The sequence below is a fragment of the Amblyomma maculatum genome, chromosome 1 (assembly GCF_055883805.1).
Source record: "Amblyomma maculatum isolate TAMU_Amacu chromosome 1, ASM5588380v1, whole genome shotgun sequence".
Classification (NCBI taxonomy): Eukaryota; Metazoa; Arthropoda; class Arachnida; order Ixodida; family Ixodidae; genus Amblyomma; species Amblyomma maculatum.
The window spans coordinates 182,770,956-182,793,945 of NC_139344.1; the positions used below are offsets into that span (position 1 = coordinate 182,770,956).

Below are 22,990 nucleotides of genomic sequence, written 5' to 3' on the forward strand. Positions count from 1 at the left end.
TTATTTTCCATTTTGGCCGTCGGCAACACCTCGGGGAAGTAACATGACAGGAGTTGGCTCCGAAGAAAACAGCTTGGAGAGGGCCGGCGTACGACTCGCACAGCACGCTTCACTCTCCGTACAGCTTGCTTTAGCATTCCTAAAGCACCTAATTCACGTCCAGAAATGTAGTCGTTTTGAAAAGAGGGCAGTGTGGAGGCAGGATGTATGAAGAAGTGAAACATACAACACGTGCGTTCGAGCGCTGACTAAAACTGGTCACAGTAACCCCATTATCAAAACAGTCCAAAATGGTATATTCCGTTGTTTTTCACGCCAACTATGCCGACTACAGTACGTCACTGAAGCCACAAGAGAAGTCGGCATTCAGTTGGATATGAATTAAATGTGGACTACTCCGCATGGAGGTAGAGATATAGTAAAGTAAGGACATGAAAAACGAACACCACGCCAACTGGCTACTGAATAACGGAACACAGTTGGTCGGGAAAGGTGGAAGAAGTGGGAGGTAAATGTTGCACAGGAAAATAAAAAGAAACGTGTCGCCTACCAGGGAGGGAGAAAGGGGTTGGTGGAAGGCACGCAGCGCCGTGAAAAGAGCGACCGCGAATGTGAACAAAGGTTCAGAATTTTCGTGCGGCACGGCAAACGCACGACGAAGAAAAATGGAGATATATTAAAAACAATAAAAAAAGAGGAAACAACCGAGCATAAGAACCAAATGAAGGCCCGGGAAGAGGAAAGCAGTGGACAAACAGGCTGCAATCGAACGCGTATAAAGATATAAGCGTCGAAATTTAGGAGACAACAATTTGTGAAACTGTACACTAATCTAAGAACACACCATTTTATTTGCTCTCCATAAGCTGAAACATTGTTGTAACGGGTAGCTTTATAAATACCCAGAAATGTGCGCTATACTTATGACATTTAATCTCAATGCGTTATAGTTTAACAATGATCTAATTGTTCAAGAAAATGTTTCCATTCTAGGGTGCGCAAGCTACCGGTTATATGCAAGTCATTGCCTCCAGAAGATCGCTATAGTCCTGTTTATGTACATACAAAAAAAATGAATACCTTTTAAAAAGAAATAACGACGGAAAATAGAGGACGCAGAGGCTATAGCGTACGCTTAATTCGCTTCCGCTAGATCATCCTTCTGCGAAAGAGAGGTTGTGAGGCCGGCACGATTTCTCACCACGAACAAAAATAGCGCTATAGGTTCGAAGCTAGGTCCCAATATACTCAAAAATTTGGCTCGGATGCACGGTCCTTTTCGACTGCTTTGCACTTCACATTTTGTAAACTTCCTGTAAAATGTGAAGGTTCAAAAAGTTTACCTACTTGGAGCACCAGAAAAGCTCGCACTTGAATCAATAAAATTTAATGTGATTTTGCGGCTTCGCTCTTTGCGAAGCGAATCACGACAAGAGTCCCCAAAGGGAAAGTAATTAAATTCCCTTGGAAGTATTTCACGTGTAATATCAACCTTGCTAACAATTAGTCTGGTTAGTACTGCAAAGAGCACCCGCGGCAAGTAGCCCGATTATATATAGTCCGGTAAGCAGTAGTTGCAAGTATATCCAGTCGATTACTCATATTTCATACCACACACTCAAAGAATAAACACGCAATATGTCCGCATTTGATTTCGGCATTATATTAATTGCTTTCGTATTAGGTGCTCGTCATCTTTTTTGCATTTTCCGCTTTCTCTCGGTGCACGGGCCAAGAACTGCATCATACCTGCCAATTCGACGCGCAATTATCAGTGCTTTTATTTTTGTTTCTTTGCTCTGTACCATTTGATGCCAGTAAAGCGTCCGCACTCAAGTGCTCACTATGAACGTATTACGTAAGTGACAGGTTTAATTTTTCACATTTTATTTGAAGCAATGCCGTAGCTGTACTTTATTTTTTTTTTCATCTAAACAGCTGGTTCACCCTTTCGTTAGTGGCACGCAAACAAATGTCCGTGATATATGTATATGTTAATCACGAACAAAGAATAAATGCTTGAGTCGCGTATACCTTGTTTATTTTTTTTTTGCCGGTAAATACCACAGTGCTTTAAATTAGTACGGTAGTGAATAAATGTGTTTTGCTCGCACACTGTATTTGTAATTTATATAAGCGGTGATTAGGGCACATAAAGAACACCGATTAAAGAGATATATTACAGATTACTGACGATTTAAGATAAACGTTGTTATGTATTAATAAGCGCAAGCTGCAAAATGTAAGCAGGTGTTCGTAAATAAGGTTTGTAAAAAATAAGTGTTCCTAAAGAGGCCATACGAAGCACAAGCTTTGATTCGCATGTACACTGTTTTTCTCCGCGTGTTAATAGCGCTCCTGAGCAGTAGCCTTTATTCTCTTACGGGAAAAACGAGTGCAAAATACGACGCTTCGGTGCAAACATTAAGTACAAATTGCTCATCTGGACGATTTATAACTGTCCGCAGGAAGAAATGTTGAGAATTTCAGATAGCGATTCAAACATCGCGCGCTGCTCCGAAGGACTACCCAAGCGTGCATGATGTCTCCAGATAGACGTAAAAGAATGGCAGGGATCAATTTAAGCACCTGGAATAAGTCGTCTCTTTATTAATTATCACACTAATTGCATAGCGTCTGAAAATCGCTCCAAAGAGAACCGCACCCCTCCTCTGTACCCCCGCTATCCCGCGGCCGCTACGCGCCGAGCGGCGAACGTGGCACCCCTGTTGCACGTCGCGCCCTCTCGCGGTAGTCGGTTTTTGTCATCGGAAAAGCGGCCCGCTCTCCGGCGCCGGTCGTCATACTGCCCAATATTCTAGAGCACTATAGCCCAATATCCTAGAGAACTATACCCGCGCCGCCGCATTCTCCGCGCTCACCATCTTGGGGCAAGTCGCTTCGTGCAGTTGCTGCGGAGTGTCCGAAGCGGTTGTGCTGTGCGCTGGGCAATTGTACTGTGTTCAGTCACGAAAACTAGCATGCCAGGCTCCAATTGGGTTCCATTCTGTGCTGGCTCAGCAAAAAAGAAAGAAAAGAGAAGCCAGATTTTGTTTTCCACGAGTTAAGAGACGGAGTAATGTATGGGTGGCGAAAGTGAAGCGTCCCAGACGGCCATAGACGTCCGACGGTCGACCGACGGACGTCCGTTTTCGGACATCCGACGGAAGTCCGGTTATGTTCGATATACGTACAGCGGACGTCCGTCGGACTATCGTTCGTGGATCCGGATCGCGTCCCACGGACGTCCGACGGGCAGCCGGAGGCGGACATTCGGACGTTTCCCGGAACATGCTTGCAGGGCCCACTATTCGTGTAAAAACTTGCCAATAACATTCGTGTAAAGCTCAGCAAGCATGTGCCATGGAAATTTCAGTCACATACTAGTGCTCAATGCCTTTGTCGTGAGAGTAAAGCAGACAATAGAATATGCAACAGGTTCAAGTTTCCTGTTGTCTGCTTTACTTTCACACACAAAGCACTGAACAGTAGTGTGCAATTAAAACTTCCATCAAAGAGGCACATATGCTAGCTGAGCTTTACACAAATGCACCATTCCTGAAAACATGCTAAGTGCATAGGCATATCAGCATGCGAGGTTGTAAAAAAAGCATTTTTTTGCCTTTATTGCAAAAACTGCATGCATAAATAGTCTACACTAAAAAAATATTGATGTTAAGGAATGGCATGGTAAAATGCAGGCCAACTGGAGTATTAAGAATCTACTTGAATAATTTTTTTTAATTATCCTTGGCCGTGACAGCTCTTCCCTTGGGGAGGTGGTGGAGGAAAAGGTATTTATTGAAACCTAATATTTCGGAATTAGCGAGATGATCGAGTTCTGTGTGGGCGGCCTCCGCAGGCCGGGATTCCAGGAGCAGTTACTATCCTGTGCATTTGCTCGATCAGCTGTTGCTAGTCTTTCAGGCCTAAGATGGAGAGAGCAGGCTGGGCTCCTCCTGCAATAGAAGGGAAAATGAAATTCAAGTTATCTGTGCTGAACTTTGATTACACATCTCCAAGGGCAACTGCCAGTTTCTCTCAATTGCTTTTTCCAGATGGCACTGTACGCATGCATCTCCATTCAGAACTGTCACATACTATATAGAAAGGTCATATAACTGCAGCAAAACCCATGAAGAATAACAAAAGATACAAACGTAGTTTGACCAGAACCTGGCATTCAGTATTTTAATGTTTTTATGTCGTCTCTTTGAACATACCACTCTGACCATGGCATGTTATGCTTGCTGCTATGAGCCCTCAGCAATGCCCAGACATGGAGTGCCCATGCAGAGAAACTAAGCATAAAGGATGCTGTATATGAACATAAAGCACAGCCAGAGCATTGCAGTATTACACAGGTACGCATTGGCGGCAGAAACCTGCATTTTGAGCGGTTTAACAGGCAGATTTCTAAAATCATTGTTCCTGCTCTGAAAAGAAGTGATCAATAATAACATCATTTAAAATTGTTACCTTTTTGTTCTGTAAACTGCACATTTCGCTGGTTTCCATGTACCCTCTACCGAAGACATTCCCTGGGCGTGTCAGGGGTATATCGACATCAACATCTAGGCTACAAGCGTCTAGAAAGCGTCTCCTCAGAGCAGCTGCGACGAAGTAACTTATCTGACAACATGCAAGCTGCTGCAGCAGAATAAAGATAGACATTTGACATGTGGCTAAAGCCCAATGTGGAAGCATAGCCCGCCGCAGTGATTGTGCAGTGTTCATGCTTCTACAAGAGTTAAAAGTAAAGTTATTTGTTTACCCACAGCGCTATATGTGACATTACAATAGCAAGGCTTATAGTTACACAAAACACAAAAAGCTGACAACCACAAGCTCCTGATGTATTACCGGCAGCATGCAGCATGGATGTTAGTTACTGAAATATGGTTGCATAATTCTGGCAACCAGCTGTGCATGTATGTCATGGATTTCTCAACTACGCACAACAAATTGCAAAAAAAATAATGGTATTTATAAATGCAGCCAGCTGTTCACAAGAAACACTGTAGCTTTTTTATGGGGAAGGTAGTGGGCGCCAAAGAAACTGCCCCTGTAAAGGCGCCTAATTTGCCCCTATGTAATATCGGGGACAAGTGTATGGACTACACAAACTGCAATCAAAGCACATAACTTTCACATCGACCAGGAAACTCGGACCATACTTGTCGATGTGAAAGTTGAACGTTAGTTCTTTCATGTGTGCAAGAGGAATAAGGTCACAATTCGTTTACATCGCGATTCTAGTCCAAATCTACAGACGTACTGTCCAGACTTTCGCCCCCGCAGTATAAGCCACCACTTGGGTAAGAGATTAGTAAAAGAAGTGTATAAAAGACATTAGTGCTGTTGGACAGCCACAGCTATAAGAATGGTATTGACATTGGAGTACTACCTTAAAGGGACACTAAAGAGAGAAAGGAAGTGGGTTTGCATGGATAGAATGCCAGTTCCTGATTACAAAAAGACCACTCTTACTGAAAACAGAGCTGTTATAAGGTAGCAAAGAAGAATAACAGAAATACAGGTATCGCCACCACAGCCAAACGGCCGAGGCTCACAACTACAAATCACGTGACGCGCTAGGGATCCCGGAGGCTGACAAATTCGAATTACGTTGAATGTTTGAATGCGGTAGTACGTTTTTTTTCAAACATGATAACACGCTTTTATCATACGTAAACGACGGCGAAAAGACAACGTAAACGTTGCAAGGCCAATACAAAAATATACTTGGAGGCGCCACAGGCGCCCACTTCGGTTTTGGTTATGTTTTGGCTCAGGCATTCCGTGCGCACTCGGATAGTTTGTTTGAACCTGCAGCGCCTGAATTACGAGCTTGGAGCAGCAGATGCGCCTTGATGGTTCCCATTTGAGCATTCGGAGGCACGAGCGAGCGAAATCCGCTACCGCCGACACACTCCTTCGTTCACACTTCTGCGCCAACATATCGCCGCCGTTGCCGCTTCGACTGCGACCTGACCGCTTGACTGCAGCTACGTACGCCACGAAAAGCATACATATGCTAAGTACCGAAGGAAAAACGCATTATCATTCAATTCTTCACTAAATCATGGCACATCTGACCAACATATACTGCGTCAACAAGACCTTCAACGTGCTATTTGCAGGCGTCGTAAACAAAAGGGGCATACATGCCGCCCATGCCAAGGAGAGCGTCGATATATTGCGCTCGTCGCCCGGCGAAAAAAGGGCCTAGGGTAAAAAGTAAAAACTAAAAATAACGAAGCACCAGAAATACATTTCTGCACCGCTGCCTGCGCGCCAGCAATCACGGAGTCTCCACCTACGTCATAGGTGGAACCCCGACTACGTAGTTGGAAGCAGCAGTTTGAATTCGACCGGCGGGAACAAGAAAAAACCCCAACTTCTTATCGCAATATCTCAGCTATTATTCGATTTTTTGCTGCCGGATATGCGGCGACAGTGTCACCAAATGCAGTTTATTAGAATTTCATAGCATCTTTGGGTGTCTTTAGTGTCCCTTTAAGGCGGGGCCTAGGGCATTACAAAAGCAAGAGTTAGTGTCCGCTGGTCCTCATTTGAACGAACAAAAAGAGGGGGGGGGAGAAGAAATCTACCTCAATTACATGTTTTGGGTGACACCAAGCCGCGGTTAGTATTAAAGATATCACACAGCTTTGTGGAAGATTTAGGAGCGCTTTGCAGCTTTCTTACAGGATTGGACAAAAGAGCTCACCATCTTCAGAAAGGCACGTTATATAGAAATGAAAATAGTGAATTTACTGCATCTGGCCACAACAACTTGCACACGGAGAGGAAGATGAACTGAAAATTTTATACATGAATGTACGTATTTACAACAGGTGAAACAATGACCATGATCTATGCCGAAGAGGAAAGAGATCAAAATCTAGCTCAGAACGAGTTCTCCAGGCTGCGGGGCCGTTTCATTAACTTCGGGACTCCGCCCACATTTCTTCTCCCCGATGACAACGAACTCACACATGACTGGCTAACAAACATTTTGGCATGTCTTTCCACTTTCATAAGTTCTTCACCCTCTCCCTAATAGAAGCAATGCAAAAGGGACAACAAATTCGTTTCACAACAAACGGAATTTAGAGAATGGACCTCGAAATGATTGGCTCACTAGGTCACATGCCAAACTCTCTCCCCTAGGAAAAAAAAGAAGAAAAAAATTAGAACCCATCAAAACGGTGTCCCACGTGCGCAACCATTGTTGCCCAAAGCTTGCATCCTTGGCGGCTCCTTTTAGAGGGCAATTATTGGCGTCCGAGTCAGCACCATTGCGGACCACATCAGAAGAGCCAACCCACATCCTCCCGCTCCGCATCATACCGTCCCTGTTACACACTTGCCCTTTTCCAATGCCGCCATCTCCCACCATTGTTGACATCCAGGGTTGGAATCCTCAACGAGACCCCACTCAGCGCGCCTGCACTGAATAATTGTCACTTTTATGGGCTCCCCAACAAGGAAGAGGGCCTTACACCCTTCAACCTGACAGTGTTTTTTCTTTGAACGATAAGCAGTTCTTCCAAAAGAGGTGCTCGTTTCAAAGCTGTGCTGCCTCCGGGTGATGGGTCCAGTCAGCGTACTAAGGACCCCTTAGTACGCTTAGTACTAAGGACCCCTTAGTTGTATACTGTTCGTAAAGCTCCTTAAATAAAAATGAGCCCCCTACATGACACAGCAACGAGAACAAACTGCCTGTCCCCGCGTCTTCGAGTGCGACAGCAAAGTCATCGGAAGAGGGGACTTCTTTCCCTCTCTGCCTATGTTTCCGTTAAGCACTGTAGCTGCTGTAGCTGCCTCTCTGTGCGCGTCTCTCCGCCTCCTGTCCGAGGGCAAGTGGGAGACGGCCGCAGCTGGGCATTGAACAGGTGACCCAAAAAGAGCAGACTAATAATGGTGCCTAGCATACCCCCCGATCCCTTACAGAAATCATTAAAGAAATGAAAGCAACACATCAGATAACGCTACAATGTTTCTATGTGCAAAGTCGACAACTCCAAGTCATATAAATATATGTACATCTCCGCACATTAACTAGACAGAAACAGTGCAGAGTAAACTAATAATTCAGTGTCTAGCAACACTATTAAAAGGGGATAAAGGCCACGGGGGGCTACGATTATTAGTACCGTTTTGCCTTTAAACTACAATAACATACTTGTTGCAAGCTTAAAATCAAAGATTCACACCTGTCCCACCCACAGCAATGGAACACACATCTCACTCAAGTCTGCAGAGAAAGAGCAAGCTAGACTATTGCAGACGCACCATTGGTTATTTTTCTGGCATTTCTGAGGGTGAAGAATCTGACTTGTCAGTAGCATGTATATGAATAAGAATCCTATGACAGTAAATGCATCAGATTTTCTGGAGTGGCTTTTCTTTGCTGACCACATATGAGGTGAGCTATAATTTATCCAACTTGGCCTAGGTTTATTCTATGAATAACAAAGCTATAACAGGTACACAGTCGTCCACTCAAGCTGAACATGCGAGTGCGTGGCATGCACTTTTTGAGATGCATCGCAGCTGCACACCGTAGCGAAGAGGCAGACAGCGTGAAGTACCAGCCTCTAATCCCTCTACCACCACTGGGGTCCCAAACTAGGGACCCCTTGTTTTTGTCAGGACAGGACCCCTCAGGGTCAGCTAGTGAGTAACCTCCTGTATTTGTATCTCATGGAAATGTTTTCCACCACCACCCACAATACGCAGCTGCGCATCATAGCAGATGTGAAGCAACAGCTCCTGGTCCTTATATGCATAAGCCACTTTGCCTTGATGCATGCCTGCGCACCATAGTAAAGAGGCAGACGACATGACGCTGCACCTCATGGTACCTTTACACATGAGCCCCCCATTGTACTTCGATACGCACCATAGCAAATATACACACTACGCCACACAGCTGTTCCTGGTCCCTCTATGCATAAGCCATTTTGCCTCAATACGCACCTGCGTACCTGAGCGAAGAGGCAGACGTGAAGCTGCAGCTCCTGGGCCCTCCATGCACAAGCCACTTAGCATCAATGCACGGCTGTGCACTGTAGTAAAGAGGCGAAGGACGTTAAGCAGCAGCTCCTGGTCCCTCTACAGATCAGCCATTTTGCCTCGATGCGCATCTGTACACCGTAACAAACAGCCAGATGTGACAAACAAGCTCCTGGTTTCTCTACACATAAACCACTTTGCCTCAATACACGTCTGCACACCGGAGCAAAGAGGCAGATGACGTGAAGCTGGAGCGGCTGGTCCCTCTACGCACAAGCCACTTAGCCTTGATGCATGGCTGTGACGGATGCATTGCTATTTTGCAAACTGCATGCCACACATTCCCATTCAAGCTAAGAGTGGACGACTGGGTCCAATGACAAAAAGTAACATGGTGGACAATGTAAAAAGAATTTGCTGCATAAAGTTTGTTGAAACCAGTTCTACATCCTACATGTAAACAAGCTAAAACCTTAATGTCGAAGGGATGTCCTGTGTGTTTAAAATCATCACGCTCAAACAACTTCAACACAGACAATCATGATTCAATATTAATAATATAGATAATGATACAATACTCACATTTAGCCATACCAAAGAAATGAGAATGCAAAGGGATGTTGCTGTTTTTCCCCCGTGGATGACAGTTTTCCATGTTCAAAGTGCTGCTTCCTGTTGGCCTACGAAATCGGCTACAGCAAATGGCATCTGAAAAATTTTTGGAAGCCTCATGCTAGTCTTCAATGAGAAAAGCATTGCCATACAGAAGCAGAACACAAATACTTTTACAACACACTAAAAGCACCAACTGCGGTGCTGTTTTCAGGATGACTAGGTAGAGGTTTTGCTGTAGCAAGCCAAATGTTTGCCTTCAATAAGGAAAGCATTCCCATACAGAAACAGAACACAATAACTTTTACAACACATTAAAAGCATCAATTGCACAAATGCTTGTAAGATGACCAGGTACAGGTTTCTGCTATAGCCCACATCATGTGACCAGCGGTTATCAGAAGCCTTGTATGTGAGCATGATGCCCTAGATTCAATTTATGGCTATCACTGTATTAACAAGCATGGGTTTAAAGCTACTTTAATATGATAATCTAAGAACATGGTAAGAGCTTTCAGTGCGAGACATAAGCTCAGTATCATGCACTATAAGGTGCTGCATGGCTCTAGTGTAGCTTTGGCATTATCTCGCTGTCAATAATGCAGTGAAGTTCTGAGGAGCCTTTGAATATCTGTAAGGACAAAGCAACAACAATTTTGTTTTCATCTCACTTTTGCTCAACTTTTTTTTTTTTTTGAGCCCGCGGCTTGCATGGCCTCCCAGTATGCCTGTTTTGCATAAAAGAAGGCGTTGCAGGCACCAGAGCTCACAGCCCAACTGTATCGCGGCGGCGGCATGTCAAATTCGTGCCAGAACAGCGCAGAACAACGAGTCAAGAAGAAGACAAGTGCTGACTTTTTTTTTTTTTTTTTCTCTCATCTCCTTGTCCGGTTGTTCTGCGCGGTTCGGTCCCACATGCATAACCAACATGCGCAAGGTGCTGTCCTGGTTTGTCAAAGCTGAAAGAGAGTACTAAACCTTTAGTTATTTAGTAGCTACAGCCGTTCCTTCTAGAAACTGTAGTTGCCGTAAAGCTCGAGAGAGAAAGATCAGCGGCTGTCCATTAAAAAAAAAAAAAAAATCTCGCGACGTTTTCACAAGTGTAGGCATGTCGCACGATAGGCTCGAGGAGTGCAAAAGTTTTCTCTTATAGTTTTTACAACTCAGCACGTTGCGCATGGTTAACAAATTAACTCCTTTAAAGCTCGGGCAGGCACTCCTTTATCAGAGACAGAGAAGTTGCGCGGCTTACTGGCGCAGCGTCCAGTAATGCCGAAAAGATGGCCCTCAGACTTGAGGCTGCACTTTAGTTAGTCGGCGCGGAGCCATCCTGTCAGTCTCGCCTAAAACACTCGACCGTTCGGCTGCTGTACAGAGCTGTTTCCTTACCCAAAAGCTCACCACTATCGGTGCATCGAAAAGTTCCACTTAAGAAACAAAAGTTCGGTGAAATAATTACTTTGGAATCGGCGGGTGAACAAAGTGTGCCAGCCGCACCAAGCCACAGCAAAAACAATGCTAGCAGTGCATTACAGCCGTAGGTATTTGTAACTGCGCAGAAAATGCAGAACACGGAAACGTGAAGCTATAGTGAAGCCATCTTCCATGACTAAACTTCAACTTGTCAGGTGGATTGGATTGGCTCATTTCAGATTTTTTTTTGAGGATAGGTTCGGTTTCGTTCTTTTTGAGCTTGCTGCGTCTATTCAGCCACTGATTAAAATTTCACCGAAGCATCATGATAGAAACATGTTTAATGGTCATTTCACTTTTAATCAAAAATTTTTGATGGAAGAATTCAACGATGAAACATGCGGAAAATAAAAAAAAACTGTTTAATGGAAACGCTTTCTATCGCATCGATTCGCTCTGGCATCATATAATGCAGACTTGACGGCATTACTGATTTATACAGTTCAGACGAGCACGACGACTACAAACTATATCATAGCTGCGTAAAAGCAAATCCAGTGGCGGACGTACGGCGGCTGTCCGCTGGGCGAACGGATTCGACCATCCGCTTTCGTACGTACGCCGGAATTCCGGCGGACGTCCGAAATCGGCCGCCGAGTTGCGGCCGAGTTCGGTTGTCCGTCGGACGTCAGTGGCCGTCTGGGGTGAAGAATGGACGGCGAATGGCAACGCGAAGATCTGCGAGGTAAGCCACAATACCTGTGCTGCTTTTATGCATCCATAAAATTTCTGTTGAGCGAATAGGTGCATTTCGATTGTGTAAAAACGGTCTAGTGCAGACACAGACCACTAGAAAGATGACACACACAAGCGCCTGCGTATGTGCGCGTGTCGTCTTTCTTGCGGTCTGTATCTGTTTATACGAAAGCGTTTCACAATATATTTTTGTACTTTCTAATGCAGTTGCCCACTTCTGTTTGGAATTACATTACCTCACGCCGCTTCACCCATCTGCTTGTAAGCACGAGCCTTGTGCGCGTTTTGGCTTCCCAATCTAGCGTTTTGCGCAACAGATTTTGGTCTGCCTTCTTCAACGTTGAAGCAGGTTGAAGCATCGCATTGCCTGGCATCGGGATTAGCGTGGTGTGTTTTTAAGTCTAAATTTTGAATTTTCAGCGTACGTGAGGGCTTATAAGCTAAATATATGGACAATTGCGTCTGCTATGTTGTAGTCACTCGGGAAAATTCAGTGTAACTTTCAGTGAGTGACACTCGCCTTTAGTATCATTCGCGTAGTGTCACACAATAATATCTGTTGATGAGGATCTCCTCCCTTTGTGTGTTCATAGCCGCACCAAGGAAATGCGGAGAAGGTCGAGCTTGGTATTTGACAAAGGAATGCACCATTGCGCCCTTTCGATCGCTCCCCTTTACACTCGATCTTGAAAGCCAGTGTCAACCGCCGAGGCTTCAGATTCACACGGATTACATTCTCTCTCGCCTTCTCGGGAAATAATACAAGGGAGAGCGACGAATGGCATGTCACCTCGCGACAGAGTAGGAAGTGAAACGCAGTTTGTAACAATTATTTTGGTCGCAAAAAAAAAAAGCTTCCCGTGAGTGGACCCGCTGGAATTTGGCAAGTGTGCCCGGCATATCGCTAGTACAACATTTCGCGAAACAGATAACAGGTCCTCTGAAGCTGTTTTTTTTTTAATTATACACAGGAGCAGTTTTTCGCGAGGTTTCTGAGATTTGCAATAATATAAAGAATTGGGTTCTCATGAAAATCAGGTCGTTTCAAGTATATGATTGGTAGCTCGACAAGTCACAAAGAAACTGATCCCGCGAGCTGGAAGGTGTAGCGGCATCATCTTGCGAAAGCGGTTGTGAGGAAGCAAGGTGCTTGCGCAGTACAAAAGTTCATCCCGAATGCAGCTTTTCCTTCCCTGTGTTATTAATTACACATCGCGAGGCAATGTGCACACCCTGTTGTCCCCGCACTCGTCTGAGGTTAAGCCAAATTTAGGTGAAGCTAAATTTGATCGCCTGTCACCCGAATTGGTGCTGTCACTTGCTTGGCATCCATAGAAAAATTGTGCGATCGCACATGTAAATATCGCATTGCTTTCATAATGTTTTTATTATTTCATTCATTTGCGTGCACACTACAAAATACGCAAAATGTCTGTTTCGTCGCCTATCTCATTTCAGCGCCAGTTCGAGGGCAAACACTGTGTATGTACGGCGGCTCCTCAAGTCAACGGTTGTCCCGACATCGTTTGATTGCGTGTAAAAATTTATCAGAATAAAATATCTGCCATTTGAAGAGTCTAGTAAACTCCGTTTAATGCCTTATCGAACACACCGTTCCGATTCCAGCGGTTGATTGCGCGGAACACCCAAAGCTGATAAACAGACTGTTGAGCGGTTTGGGACGATGCGCTTGCACATTTACTGGAGTTGGCTAAGTCAGCCAGAAAAATCGAATGATGGGTACGGCAGCAAAACTGTAGCTGGCGCCAACCTTGATTAAAAGATGTCTCCTAGGCGTGCATCCAAAATCAGCTTCGAAGTCTTGATGGGGATTGTTTTGGAATAAAATGCCGTGTGCATCAGCGTGCAACACCTGTCACAGGTTGATTTTCGCATCGTTTTTTGCTGTGTCTTTCTACGGTTTACGATGGGCCATTGCGATACAAATAATTTTCGGTGTACGGCTGACTGAAACGTAGACATCGTTGTTGATCTATAGCAATAGACGCAACTGAATGTTGTGCACCTCATAAACTCATTCATGTCCGGCAGAGCAAAGTGCATTGCTTTATAAAACAGCCAGTCTTCAAAATAACCGCATTTGAGCATCCGAGACGGCGAGCGAGTAAATGCTTACCATCTGCAATTTGATCATTTCCTCTTAGAACTACGCATGCTAGCAAGCAGTAGTTGCTTTCACTTTTTTTTTTTTCGAGCAAGAAAGCGCCCAGGATTGCGAGTACGTGTGTAAAAACGTTAACCAGCTGAACCGGCTAGCGCAAGAGCGTGCTGAACAAGAAATCGGGCCGACGCTCCATAGCCCGCCGTGTCTACGCTTGCCCCAACATGGCGCCGTCGATGGCGGTGTCTCCACCCTGTACGGCGGCGCGCTACATCGAGGCACCCTAGGCGCTCGACTACTGTTCCCGAGGACGCGGGATCGAATCCCGGCCTCGGCGGCAGCTTTTCGATGGAGGCGAAAAGCAAGGCGCCCGTGTGCTGTGCGATGTCAGTGCACGCGTTAAAGAAAGTCCTCCACTACGGCGTCTCTCATAGCCTGAGTTGCTTTGGGACGTTAAACCCCACAAACCACAAACCAACTAGAGTGCACTAGAATACTTTGGGTAGTGAAAAGGTGAAAAGAGCGCGCGGTGCGGCCTACGGGAGAGCTGTTGCCCTTTCTGTTAAGGAAATTTATAGCAAGGTCACAAAAATGGAAATAGACGAAGGGGAGTGGAGTCTGGGAAGTGATCATAAACGTATTAGCAGTATTAGTCTGCAGATGGGGCCCTTGATGAAAAGAGAAATGGAGCTTAGACAAAAAGTAAACGCAAAATTAAACGACGATCAAATAGTGCAGATAGCAGCAGACATAGAGGAAGCAATAGAGAAAAGCCCCATGGAAAACTGGGATTATGAACAGGTAGAACTACTCATAAGGAGGAAAATTAAGGAGGTTAAAGTAGCAACCCGCTGGAATGGAGAGAGGAAGCCACGGAGCTGGTGGAATAAGGAAATCGGGGAAGCTATTGAACAACGATGGGCTGCTTGAAGGGAACACCGAGTGGCAAAGAAAGCACAGGTATCTCAGGAGGAAATTGACCAAAAATGGGAATCATATCGACAGAAGAGACTTGATGTACAGGCCCTCGTCCAAAGTAAAATAAGGCAGTCCACCGATCGCTGGATGGCTGACATACACGATGCCTCTAGAGGCGGAGCAAGAAAATTCTGGAACCATATATAAGCTGGCTAGGGAAGAAGAATCAAAGAAGGCAGGATCGGATTCAAGATAACGAGGGAAATTGCTTAAAGGGAGACAACGCAGTGAACTACATTACATCAGTTATAGCCGAGTCTCTTAAGAGCGACGATAGGGTAATCTCTGCAAATCAGGAAGCAACACAAGGTAGCAGAATACAAAGCAGCTTAGAACTGACCAATCTAAACTGGAAAAAGGCAGAAAAATATATTTCTAAAAACACATATCTATAGGAATAGATGGAATTCCGATCAAGCTGATTAATGAACTTGGTCCAAAAAGTAAGGAAACGTTGTTAAAAGCTCTGGAAACAGTCATAACGAATAAGCAAATTCCGGACAGCTGGCGGCAGAGTAAAATGAATTTGATTTATAAAGAGAAAGGAGAAAGAATGCACATAAAATCCTACAGGCCGATTACCATAACATATCTGTTATGTACAGGTTGGCCATGCAGGCGGTGAAATTAAGGTGCAAGCATGGGTAGAAAGTAACAAGATACTCGGAGAACTTCAGAACGGCTTTAGAAATGGTAGGCGCTTAGATGATAGCCTGTTCGTGCTTACCCAATGCATCGAAATATCTAGAGTGGAAAATAGACCTTTGTATTTGGCCTTCCTGGACATAAACGGGGCGTACTACAACGTAAGCAGGGAACTCCTGTGGAACATATTAAAAGAAGAAGGTATCGGTTATGGGATAATAGAGTTCCTACAGGAAATATACCGGGATAACAAAGTAGAAATTACGTGGAAGGGATAAGAAGTACGGAAGATGTCAACGTATGCAAAGGATTAAGACAAGGCTGTCCTCTATCACCGCTGCTGTTCATGCTTTATATGATAAACCTGAAACGGAGGATACAAGACAGTAACCTAGGTTTTAACCTGTCATATAGATTAGGTGGAAAGGCGGTACAGCAGCGCCTCCCCGGTTTGATGTATGCAGACGATATTGTGCTGCTAGCTGAGAGTCTGGAAGAATTGCAAACTCTAGTTTAGTATTGCGAAGACGAAGGGGACGCTCTAGACTTCAGTTTTAGCGCAGTTAAGTCGGGTCTGATGATTTTCAACGGCTCAACTGATCAGGGTCTTAAAATACAAGGCCGTGAAATACCCAGAGTAGCAGAATATAAATATCTGGGGGTATGGGTAAACGAAGGATTGGCATACATTGGAAAGTATGAACAATCACTTAAGGCAAGGCCAAAGGGCAAAGGAATGCCGAGATAATGAAGCATAGGGCATTGTGGGGATACAACAGGTATGATGTTTTGAGGGGTACTTGGAAAGGAATTATGGTGCCCGGACTTACTTTCGGAAATGTGGTTTTGTGCCTAAAATCAGAGGTACAGTCGACATTAGAAATAAATCAGAGATTCGTTGGACGATTAGCACTAGGTGCCCACGGCAAAACTACAAATGAGGCGGTACAGGGAGATATGGGCTGGGCATCTTTCGAAGTACGGAAAGCTCAGATGGGCAGCTAAAGTATTTAAATACCTTTACTTAAAAAGCGTTGACTCACAATGGAGGAAAAGAACTAGGAAACTAACTAGTAAGTATGCTAGTCACAAGGACGGAGAAATAAAGAGCATTAAGCAACAGGTGAAAAACACAGAAGGTAAAAATTGGATAAATTCGATGGAACAAAAACAGAGTGTGGAATTATACCGAAAGTGGAAAATGCAGATCAGGAAGGAAGATTTCTTTGATAACTCAAGAGGCAGTGCCCTACTTTTTGAAGCTAGATCAGGGTGCCTTATAACACGCAGCTACAAAAAGAAATTTAACAATGAAGATGACGCATGTGCTGTATGTGGTAACTCCAGTGAAACAATTGACCATATTATACTCGAATGTAATGGTATCCACCCGGAAGTTGATGCAGGCGCAGTCACTGTTCCCGAAGCTCTGGGGTTTAATGGCCGGGTGAATAAACCGGCGGTGGGAACTAGCAAAAAACGACTGGAAGGTTGGTTGCTTAAAAGCAGAGAAGTGACATAATATTAATAATGTAGAAACAAAAATTTAATAAATAGAATGATGGTTTAGTTAACTGATCTAAATCAATAATTAAGATACAGGTAGAAAAATAAGCATGATAGCCACTGCTACCACCCCGTTTCAAAGGGGACGCTCCTATATTCCAGCACGTGTAGGTTGCTGTCAGGTTGTGCACGTACGCTGTGTCTGCTATTTTTACAGCTTTTTCGACATCTTATACTTCCTTGCATTGCGTCGTACGCACAAACAATGGTTCGCATGCAGGCCATGGAGAAAAACCAAAAGAGCGACACGCACTGCTACGCGCCAGGTTGTAAGACCGAGTACCCTGGATTTCGTGAGTTGAACGGATGGACGTTTTCGTTGTTTAAAGCCCAGAAAGACGAAGCCCAACGAAAGCAGTGGGAGAAGAATTTGCACCGCAGTGACAAGCCACTGCAAACATTATCCTCATACGCTAAGGACCTTAAAAATTGCACACCAATCAGCTTACTGTCTGTTACGTATAATGTATTTACTAAGGTAATCGCTAATAGAATCAGGACAACCTTAGACTGCAATCTAGCAAAGGATCAAGCTGGGTTTCGGAAACGGCACTCTATCTATCGATCATATCCATACTGTCAACCAGGTGATAGAAAAATACTCGGAATATAACCAGCCCTAATACATAGCATTCATTGATTACGAAAAGCATTTTACTTAGTAGAAACCTCGGCGGTGATGCAGGCATTGCGAAATCAGGGGGTGAAAGTGCTGGAAGATATATATATATATATATATATATATATATATATATATATACCGGGTGCCCCAGCTAACTTGAACCAAGGGTTACAAAATAATATATTTTAGATAGGTCAGTGAAACCAATTGCATACAACTGCCAGCCTGTTTGCGCACTACAGACAATTTTTTGTTTTGCATTTACTTAATTAGGTAATTATGTTAATTTCTCTAATTTATTAAATATCGACTTTAGACCAAAAATGTGAATTGGAAAGTTGTAGAGCACCTTCAGAAACCCCCATTCCATTAATTGCGATAAAGAAAGTCTCAAGTGTATCTTTTTTCCGGGCTCAGAAGAAAGCCCGCGAAATACAAATAATACCACGTGACTAGCGCATTTGTGCGCCGCGATTGTGGTGCTCTCAGTCGTGGTTTTAGCGTACGAAATAAGCTGCGGCCGTGACCCGATGGTCCCGTTGCAGCGGCAGGCAGAAATGTTGGCGATGGTTCGAGCGACCTCGAGCTCGCCCGTCGCCACCGCGATTTTGGCCAGGCCTGCGCACCGCAGCAGCCTACATCACGGCAGGCGGTTGGCGATCAAGAACCGGCAATTGAAGGTGCAGCGCTAATCTTAGTCGAGTCACATGATGCCATCTCGTCCCTTTACCCAAGCCTGTATGCGCAGATTCAGTGGCTGATACCTTATCGCTCATTCGTTTGTCGTGACGTTTGCTGATGGGAGAGAAGGAGGCCTTGTTAGAATGTCGCTGGTGTCGGCTCGCCGCTCTCGCTGCTACTGCACCGTCACGTAGGCCGGCTGTCTGACGCGGACGAAGAAGCCATCGCAGGCATATCGGCCTGCCGCTTTAACGGGGCCAAGAAGACACGGCCGCAGCTGATTTCGTTCGCTCAAACCACGACTGAGAGCACCACAATCGCGGCGCACAAATGCACTAGTCAAGTGGTATTATTTGTATTTCGCGGGCTTTGTTCTGTGCCCGGAAAAAAAGATACACGTGAGACTTTCTTTATCGCAATTAATGAAATGGGGGTTTCTGAAGGTGCTCTACAACTTTCCAATTTGCATGTTTGGTCTAAAGTCGATATTTAATAAATTAGATAAATTAACATAATTAGCTAATTAAGTAATTGCAAAACAAGAAATTGCCTGTAGTGCGCAAGGAGGCTGGCAGTTGAATGCAATTGGTTTCACTGACCTACCTCGAATATATTATTTTGTACCCCTTGGTTCATGTTAGCTGGGACACCCGGTATATATATATATATATATATATATATATATATATATATATATATATATATATATATATATATATATATATATATATATATATATATATATATACATATATATATATATATATATATATATATATATATATATATATATATATATATATATATATATATATATATATATATATATATATATATACATATATATATATATATATATATATATATATATATATATATATATATATATATATATATATATAGAGTGGCTGCACAGCAACCATAGTTCTGCATAAAGAAAGTAACAAAATTCCCATTAAGAAAGGTGTTAGGCAAGGAGACACAATCTCCCCAGTACTATTCACAGCTTGCTTAGAGGAAGTATTCAGACTTGGAATGGGAGCAGTTAGTGATTAGGGTATATGGAGAATACCTCAGTATTCTGCGATTTGGTGATGACATTGCCTGGCTAAGCAACTCGGGGGATGAACTGCAAATAATGGTTGATGACCTAGACAGAAAAAGTAGAAAGGTAGGCTTGAAAATCAAGATGCAGAAGACTAAGGCAATGTTCAACAGCCTCGGGAAGGAACAGCAGTTTACATCAGGTAGCGAAGTACTGGAAGTAGTAGGCGAATATGTCTACTTAGGACAGGTAGTAACCGCAGATTTGGACCATGAAAAGGAAATAACAAGAAGAATAAGATTGGGATGGAGCGCATTTGGCAAGCACTCGCAGAGTATGACTAGCAACTTATCGGTATCGCTCAAGAGGAAAGTATACAACAGCTGTATCGTACCTGTACTCAACTATGGGGCTAAAACGTGGAGGCTAACCAAGAGGGTTCTACTTACGTTGAGGACAACACAGAGGGCTATGAACGAAAAATGGTAGGGGTAACATTAAGAGATAGGAAGAGTGCAGGTTGGATCAGACGAATAACTCGAGTTCATGACATTCTAGTGGAAATCAAGAAGAAATGGGCATGGGCAGGACACGTAGTGCGAAGAGAGGATAACCGATGGTCGCTTAGGGTAACAAACTCCAAGGGAAGGAAAGCGTAAAAGGGGGCGGCAGAAAGTTAGGTGGGCGGATGAGGTTAAAAAGTTCGCAGGGGTCAAGTGAATGCAGCTAGCACAGAACCGGGTTAATTGGAGAAATATGGGAGAGGCCTTCGTCCTGCAGTGGGTATAGTCAGGCTGATGATGATGATGATGACAAGGCACTCTCAGAAACGTCGGCGGTTCGCGAAAGGCATTTCGAAGTGCCGTTCATCATGCGGCATTATGTGCACAAAATGGACGGTAAAGAGCCTCGTGGCAAACCTGCGTTATTGTCCGCTGATGCGGTCCCAACCTTGCTGCCCGACTTGCCGGCCTACCTTTCCAAGCAAGTTCAACAAAAATGACGAGAGAGAAAGCGTCCAGCTGCCTGTGCTGTACGTGGCACCGTCCAAGAAAGTGTGCTTGTCGCGGCGTGACTTTCACCATTTCTGTCAACACGACATAAATGTGCAAGACGAGAGCGTGAGTCCGAATTTGAATGAGCCTAGTGAGCCTGCTTCATTGCAGAAAATCGCTGACAAACTCAGCCTTCCGAGCCTGTGCCCTAGCAGAAAAATCCAATAGAAAACTAATAGCTTATCAGATTATTGATATTGGTTTGTATGTCTGCCAGAGTATTGGTCGTATGGGTATCCTAGCCTATTGGTTTTACAGGTCTGCTGGAGTGTTGGTTTTATAGGTCTTGTTTATTGGTTGTATAGGTTATGGTTTTATCGGTCCTATGGCATCTGGTAAATCAGGTCTGTAATGCCAATATGCCCCTAGCTGTCAGTATTCTGATCGACCTACAAAACCAGTAAGCTTCCTACTGGTTTTGCAGGTCCTATTGAATATTGGTCTCATCGAGTACCTGCGTGTGTTTACCTCTCCGGACACCTGAAGGGAGAGGACAGCTATGTTCCATTTTCTGGGGATGAGTTACGCAGCAGGTGCATGTACGCACATTTTATTCCACAATGACAGCGGCAACGCATACTGGCACATAATCCAAACATTGACTGCATCCAGGTAGCCCTAGATTCCAAGATTGCGGACTTCGGCCCGATGAGGTAGTCTCTCCAATACTAAGGCACCTGAAAGAAATAAAAAAATGCGTTACAGCTTGTAAAATAAGCGATTTTTTCAAGAGCGCGACAGCACCACGACTTCAATTAAGAAATCGGCGCAAATATGTACCGGCAACAGCGATTGCGCGCGTATTCATGCGGAGGCATGGTGCCGCCCATGGCGCTGCCATTATTGAACGTCGAGGTAGCTGCTGAACCAATATTCCGTCTTGCGCCTCACCACAGGTTTTGCCACTTGAACACAGTGCGCACGACATTCGAAAACAGATTAACGCTAAAAATTTTCATCAATACTTTCAAGAAATCGTGCCGACAACTCACTGCCGCTCATTTGGCATGCTTTATTTTGCTGTGTTGCATTGTGATTGTACATTACCGCGTAAACATTTCGCTTTGTGCGAACAATGGTGGATAGCCAAGGATTCAAAGAATGTCTAATCGCAACCGAAACAATAGAAACAAAGGGTCACGTGACTATTCGTGCCGATTACAGTGCAAGTTCACACACATTCGATACGGTTTGCTGTAAATACATTTTACTTTGCCATGTCGCAAAATAACTAATTCTTGCAATCGTTATGATTGTTGTTGGATTTGGCAATAGTTTTGCGGTGTACTAAGCCACTATGCCAGTCAAATGCCAGCCACACAACCTACACAGAGCGTTATTGTCGCCGTTTCGCTCGGTTCGCGCTGTCGCGTGCATGCGTCTTCCCCAGTAGGCGACGGAGCGAACCATGATCGCTCTCGCCGCGCTGCCTTGTCGCTTCGCTCACTTTTTCGCTCAATTTTCTATTTCGGCAGATTCGAGCGACGAGCTAAGCGACACATGCATTTCTGTTCGCGCGATGCGTGCCGCCGTCGCGCGAACAGAAATGCATGTGTCGCTTGGCTCGTCGCTCGGATCTGCCGAAATAGAAAATTTCGCTCGTTCGCCCGGAAGTAACCGTACATCACTGCCGCTCATTTCGCATGCTTTCTTTATTTTGCTGTGTTGCATTGTGATTGTGCATTACCGCGTAAACATTTCGCTTTGGACGAATAATAGTGGATAGCCAAGGATTCAAAGAACGTCTAATCGCAACCGAAACAACAATAGAAACAGGGGGTCACGTGACTATTCGTGCCGATTACAGTGCAAGTTCACATACATTCGATACGGTTTGCTGTAAAATTTTACTCTGCCATGTCGCAAAATAACTAATTCTTGCAATCGTTATGACTGTTGTTGGATTTGGCAATAGTTTTGCGGTGTACTAAGCCACTATGCCAGCCAAATGCCAGCCACACAACCTACACAGAGCGTTGTCGCCGTTTCGCTCGGTTCGCGCTGTCGCTTGCATGCGTCTTCCCCAGTAGGCGACGGAGCGAACCATGATCGCTTTCGCCGCGCTGCCTTGTCGCTTCGCTCACTTTTTCGCTCACATGCGTTTCCCGCTTTATATCACACCGCGCGATTCAAATTCCTTTGTTGGCGCGCAGACAACGGCATTCTGCAACGCAAAGCCACATCATACACTGACAGAGTGTAAACGTCAGCCCGAATTAAGTAGCAAGTAATGCACACGCACCTGATCAAAAGCTGAACGTGCGCTGGAACGTAGATATCCTCGAGAAGCACCCCGAAAAACGACGAAAACTTGCAAACACAGAGCACCGAAGTGACCGAACTGCCGCCGGCCCGATTGGCGATCGCGCCAGCGCCAATGCCTCTACGGAGTTTCGCATGCGTGCCCAAAGAAGAGGTGGAAAGGAGGATGAGAGAGGCCTGCACGGGAACGCTTGCGCGGGAGTAGGAGT

At 44.6% G+C, this 22,990-nt stretch overlaps 1 long non-coding RNA gene across 3 annotated transcripts; it reads right to left on the reverse strand.

Annotated features, from left to right (window-relative positions):
* Positions 1-3,783: 3,783 nt before the first annotated feature.
* LOC146205067 (uncharacterized) lies at positions 3,784-11,225 on the reverse strand. 3 transcript variants are annotated; one of them, XR_014704120.1, is made up of 4 exons: positions 11,096-11,225; positions 9,607-9,732; positions 8,989-9,155; positions 3,784-3,959 (listed from the first exon to the last, which is right to left on the reverse strand). It is a non-coding gene; the product is annotated as an uncharacterized LOC146205067 (long non-coding RNA). The 3 variants fall into 3 exon arrangements; XR_014704119.1 differs by lacking the exon at positions 11,096-11,225 and having other exon boundaries at positions 9,607-11,088; XR_014704121.1 differs by lacking the exons at positions 8,989-9,155; positions 11,096-11,225 and having other exon boundaries at positions 9,607-11,088.
* Between the last annotated feature and the right edge of the window lie 11,765 nt (positions 11,226-22,990).